Source organism: Sinocyclocheilus grahami, unplaced genomic scaffold (assembly GCF_001515645.1).
Source record: "Sinocyclocheilus grahami isolate Dianchi unplaced genomic scaffold, SAMN03320097.WGS_v1.1 scaffold27.1, whole genome shotgun sequence".
NCBI lineage: Eukaryota > Metazoa > Chordata > Actinopteri > Cypriniformes > Cyprinidae > Sinocyclocheilus > Sinocyclocheilus grahami.
In genome coordinates this window covers 2,346,006-2,352,452 of record NW_015505206.1, presented here as the reverse complement: position 1 = coordinate 2,352,452, position 6,447 = coordinate 2,346,006, and positions in this window count along the sequence as shown.

The following is a 6,447-nucleotide window of genomic DNA, read 5'->3' as shown; positions in this document are numbered from 1 at the left end:
AAGTCTAAACTTTGATAGATAGATAGATAGATAGATAGATAGATAGATAGATAGATAGATAGATAGATAGATAGATAGAACATGAAAATGTATAACTGACTACAAGAACAAAAACCATACATTTTTACAGTATTTTGCAGAAAAATTTAATTTATTGTCCATTAAAACAAATATATTTCTCCACAATATATGGCAACTTACAGTTAAACAATAAACTGTACCTTTCTGTACCAACTGTACCATTACATCAATTTAAAATGACAGCGTACACATTTCTAATTGTAGAGTGAAGGCAAACAAACCCCAAAAGTGTGTGTGACAAAGCCTCTAAATATGATTATGAGGATGGAAGAAAAAAAATGATTCTTGACTATATTTCTTCATTGCTTTTTCCTAACAGCAGATGCTTCCTTCAGGAAATGCACTCGAACAGCACCATGAGGATATACTACTTCTCTATTTTAGCATCATAACCCCTTCTGAATCATTTCAGTAAATGTGACTTGCACTATGGTATATTTGATTCAAACTACACATTCAAAACAGGCATGAGAGAAACACTCTTTGTGTGAAGTCACCAGGTTCTGTGGGAAGGACTCAAGCTTATGGAAGATTGTCTGAGCACTTGCTACACCTCCAGCCCCAAACTCCCATTATCCTCTCGGACAGAAGGAAATTGCCATTTCTCATTTTCTGCAATTGCAGTGAACATGCTTTACTCATTAGCAGACTACTCCAGCAGATGCAGAACATGACTGATGCTTTACATCTCGAAAGAGAACACGATCCTCCTGCCTGTGAAGGTCTTAGCTGACGTTGTTTTTTAACACATCTGCAAATGTTTCTATTTTAGCTCTGCATGTCAAAATGGAAAAAAAAAGAAACATCCCAAAATGTGAGTAGCCAACTGTTTCTTCTTCTATTTTGTTCTGTTCCATTCAACAATCATACTGGCCCTTATTTTCTGGACAATTCCTGCACCCTAACTCATGTTTAACTAAAAATAAAAGCCAAAAAAGCAATTGTTCGTGCTCAAACTGCAGCTCTCAGTTTTCCCTGAGGGGGTTGTATTTCATCTTAATACTACTGTGGTGCTGGGTATGGAGTCATGCATGAATGCAGGGAAGCAGTACCATGTTTGTTTGAGAAGTAATGCAAAGTGAATGTCCCTGCAAAACAAAGAAAATGTGAGCAGTTACATCAAGACTGTGCAACCAAAGATTAGGTAACAAAACTCAAATGAAGCCTGCTAGGAGAGATGCACATGACCCCTCTTAACTCAACCCTCTAAACTCAATAGAAATCAAAAGGCTTCAATACTGAGGGAAACCATACCATTAGGGATATTTCACCCAAAAATCTAAATTTTGTCATGATTTACTCAGCCTCCACTTGTTCCAAACCTATATGAGTTTCTTTCTTCTGTTGAATGCAAAAGAAGATGAAGAATGTTGGGAACTAAACAGTTGATAGTAGCCGCTGACTTATAGTGGACCCTTTGGAATTTTCTGCTGTTTCTGCATAAATATTACTTAAAGATCATCAGGTTTTCATGCAAGTTCCGAAAGTTGACACAGAGAACCCAATCAAACAAATGAGATGAAAATATATACCCTCTTAAAAATAAAGGTGCTTCACGATGCCATAGAAGAACCTTTTTTGTCCAAATGGTTCAATAAAGAACCTTTAGCATCTGAAGAACCTTTGTTTCACAAAAGGTTCTTTGTGGCAAAAGAAGGTTCTTCAGATTATAAAAAGGTAAGAAAGAGGTGGTTCTTTAAAGAACCTTTGACTGAATGGTTCTTTGTGGAACCAAAAATGGTTCTTCTATGCATGGCAGATAGATAGATAGATAGATAGATAGATAGATAGACAGATAGACAGATAGACAGATAGATAGATAGATAGATAGATAGATAGATAGATAGATAGATAGATAGATAGATAGATAGATAGAACATGAAAATGTATAACTGACTACAAGAACAAAAACCATACATTTTTACAGTATTTTGCAGAAAAATTTAATTTATTGTCCATTAAAACAAATATATTTCTCCACAATATATGGCAACTTACAGTTAAACAATAAACTGTACCTTTCTGTACCAACTGTACCATTACATCAATTTAAAATGACAGCGTACACATTTCTAATTGTAGAGTGAAGGCAAACAAACCCCAAAAGTGTGTGTGACAAAGCCTCTAAATATGATTATGAGGATGGAAGAAAAAAAAATGATTCTTGACTATATTTCTTCATTGCTTTTTCCTAACAGCAGATGCTTCCTTCAGGAAATGCACTCGAACAGCACCATGAGGATATACTACTTCTCTATTTTAGCATCATAACCCCTTCTGAATCATTTCAGTAAATGTGACTTGCACTATGGTATATTTGATTCAAACTACACATTCAAAACAGGCATGAGAGAAACACTCTTTGTGTGAAGTCACCAGGTTCTGTGGGAAGGACTCAAGCTTATGGAAGATTGTCTGAGCACTTGCTACACCTCCAGCCCCAAACTCCCATTATCCTCTCGGACAGAAGGAAATTGCCATTTCTCATTTTCTGCAATTGCAGTGAACATGCTTTACTCATTAGCAGACTACTCCAGCAGATGCAGAACATGACTGATGCTTTACATCTCGAAAGAGAACACGATCCTCCTGCCTGTGAAGGTCTTAGCTGACGTTGTTTTTTAACACATCTGCAAATGTTTCTATTTTAGCTCTGCATGTCAAAATGGAAAAAAAAAGAAACATCCCAAAATGTGAGTAGCCAACTGTTTCTTCTTCTATTTTGTTCTGTTCCATTCAACAATCATACTAGCCCTTATTTTCTGGACAATTCCTGCACCCTAACTCATGTTTAACTAAAAATAAAAGCCAAAAAAGCAATTGTTCGTGCTCAAACTGCAGCTCTCAGTTTTCCCTGAGGGGGTTGTATTTCAGCTTAATACTACTGTGGTGCTGGGTATGGAGTCATGCATGAATGCAGGGAAGCAGTACATGTTTGTTTGAGAAGTAATGCAAAGTGAATGTCCCTGCAAAACAAAGAAAATGTGAGCAGTTACATCAAGACTGTGCAACCAAAGATTAGGTAACAAAACTCAAATGAAGCCTGCTAGGAGAGATGCACATGACCTCTCTTAACTCAACCCTCTAAACTCAATAGAAATCAAAAGGCTTCAATACTGAGGGAAACCATACCATTAGGGATATTTCACCCAAAAATCTAAATTTTGTCATGATTTACTCAGAAATCCATTGTAAAATATAACGTTAAAAATGTGTAACTGTATAAATTAAAAGTAATTTGCATTTAAATTGTAATGCTAAATTATTTACAAAAACGTTTTAATTAAATTTATTTACAAAAAAAGCTGTCATACAATCATCTTGGTAAAATTTCTATTATTCGACGGCTTTATTATTAGTCGCTCCATCAGTGAAATCCTTGATTGCGAAATGTTCCCTATTATCTGCTCAAAGAACCTTTGACTGAATGGTTCTTTGTGGAACCAAAAATGGTTATTCTATGCATGGCATCGCTGTGAAGCACCTTTATTTTTTAACAGTGTATAGACAATTCTACAGGGTTCACAAACTTTCAGGCCCCACTGTAGTATTTTTTTTCCATGCAGCCTATGGCTACTGTCAACAGTTTGATTACCAACATTCTTCAAAGTATCTTCTTTTGTGTTCCAACAGAAGAAAGAAGCTCAGATTTGGAGCGGCATGAGGGTGGGTAGCCTAAATGATGAGAGACTTTTCATTTTTGGGTGAACTATCCCTTTAACATCAGGCCTATAACAGCAATGTGTGTTTAGCAGAGGGAGGTTTGGTGGGAAACACTAATAATTGCACTAGGACCCTTGGGTGCACCTGGACCATAATATTTTATAACTCAATCAAAGACATGGTAAATCGGGTATTTTTAGATGGGGAAACATTTCATTATGTTTCCGAGCAACCCTCTGACTGTAAAATGTGTTCGTGCTAACAGAATCCCTATGGGACATAGACGTCAAGAGCCTGGATCTCCAGGAAGATCTCCAACCGCAGGGTGGTGCTTCATCTTTAAGGGGGCAATATTCATTGGAATGTTTTTTATGAGTTTTTGTATATGCCTACTACGCAATTACGTGTCTGACCAAACTGAGGAGAACAGTTAATGTAGATTAAAATCAAGCAGCTAAGCAATTTAGAGGAAAATAAGAGACGACCTACATTACTCTATGCTAAAACCCATGCTAGTTAAGTAAAACCTAAAAATAAACAAGCAGCAAATGGTAAAAAGCGGCGGCAGCCTAGAGTGAGCAGAGGCCGGGGGCTAGAGTGAGGAACGGCCAGAGGACTAGAGTGAGCAGAGGTGGCGGGCTTTCGTGGCGGGACTTATATTATTTAAAGAAACGGAAATCCCCACTACTAAGCTGACCGGTAGTTACGACGCGTTCGGCATTCTGTTTACGTAAGCAAGCAGTCCAGGTGGGTTGTTTTAAAACATTTTTATGTCTTTCATTTTGCTGGGAGGACACGCGGGCTTCGTTTGGAATTTGTTACGCGCGTTGTATGGCAAGCGCCAGAGTCAGTGGGTTTCCCAAACGCATTATGCATGCTTTTATGGTGATAGAAAACGTGCTGATTTAGTAAAGCAAGCTGATTTAGTAAGCAATGTGGATTGTACCTTGCTTAAACTTTTCATTGTTTAAATTATTTACTTCTGGATCGTCATCGTCGAATGTAGCTAGCGTTTTAGAGGAAAGGCCATTTACGTTGTCATTAATAGTGCAGCGAGAAGCGTCGGTAACGCTGTTTAACCAGAGAGCTTGTTGCCATACTTCCATACTTGCTTGTTGTTGCCATACTTGCACGTAATTTCCGGGTTGTTTGTGTCATTCAGTGTAGATGTGTTTATGTATAAAAAGCACAGAATTGTCTTCGATGACACGCTTTGAGCCAGCTGTCTGTATTATGGCTACGACTGAATCTTGGTTGCTGTTTAATCTGAAACGAAGTAACGTTTCAAGTGTTTACATTGAGGGTGCTAAAAGAACTACTGCTGTACTTCATCTCTAATTTGTTTGGTTTTCATCATGAACTGTAACTGCTGATCATTCGAAATGAAATGAGCTTTATTCTCTTCCTCTCAGGTATGAAAAGATCCAGATATGAGGACGACTCTGCAACATTACACTTGGCTCAAGAAAGTGGGCAGAAGGCGAATAAGCTCCCTCGATCCGAGGCAAGTTTGTCAGTTACATCCCTTGTATGTTTTTCTCCCACAATAATAATGAAATGTAAAAGGATTTGATAAGTCTTTGTAACCTTGGTTTTGAAATGGAAAGACTGTTTTTAATTTTACGCCAGGGTTGGCAAAATTCTGAACTCATTCTGTTTCAGATCATGAGCTGTTGTATATGTAAATATGTATTTACTCTCTAAAAAGGGAGTGTTTTTCCTCAATTGAATGGACATTCATTTGAATTGAGTTCACTATTGTCAAAACAATCAGCAAACAAAAATATTTAAAATTCAATACAGCATCACAAAATGTGCACCAGCCCTTTTCAGGTAAATAATATAAAATAAACGTAGACATCTAGGGTAAAAAGTAGGGGTGGAATGATACATGTATTCGTACCGAACCGTCACGGTACGGACATCTCGGTTCGGTGCGTGAGGCCTTACAACGAATACAGGCAATGCAACGCTGTTTGATAACCGGCCGCCAGCAGAAGAACAGCGAATGCCATGAGTTGCGCACTTGAAAACAAAGCCCACTAGACAGTGACCATGTGCTGACTCTGAATGCGTCTCTCACAGACTGACAAAGGAGTATATTTTGAAGGCTTGTGCACTCAACTGTTTGCAAAATGGAGCTTTGTGCTTGTGTATCCTACCTCTCTCATTCGGCACAAATCCAAATATTCCATAATATTTCCATATTTGCGATGTAACTTATCTGAATGCTAAACTATTATTTATTATGTAAATTATAGGCTTTGTACTTCAGTCGCGTTCCAACGGTGAGACAGAGGCAGGTGCGCTGATGTTTGGTTCACTGTATTTTATTTTGATAAAATACCAACTGTTACTGCGCTGTCAAGTTAGCAATGCTGGAACTGATGTGTGTGTGTGTGTGTGCGCCCGCGCTATCACTTCAACTGTTTCCTTATACCAGCAGAATCAACTTTAAACACTTATTGTCTTATTAATAATGCACCACTGTATAAAGGTCTGCTTTTATTTGTGTACACTCGCAATGAAAACACAACTTTTTGAGTTTCCTTTCTGTGAACAAATTAAGCCTGTCACAAAAATTAACTGAAACTCTGCGTATATAGGCTACGTTACGTGTCGCACTGTTTTTTTCTCTTGTTTATCTGTAAACTAAATCAAATCTATTTCAAGAATTTATTCCTTGTATGTATATATGTACTG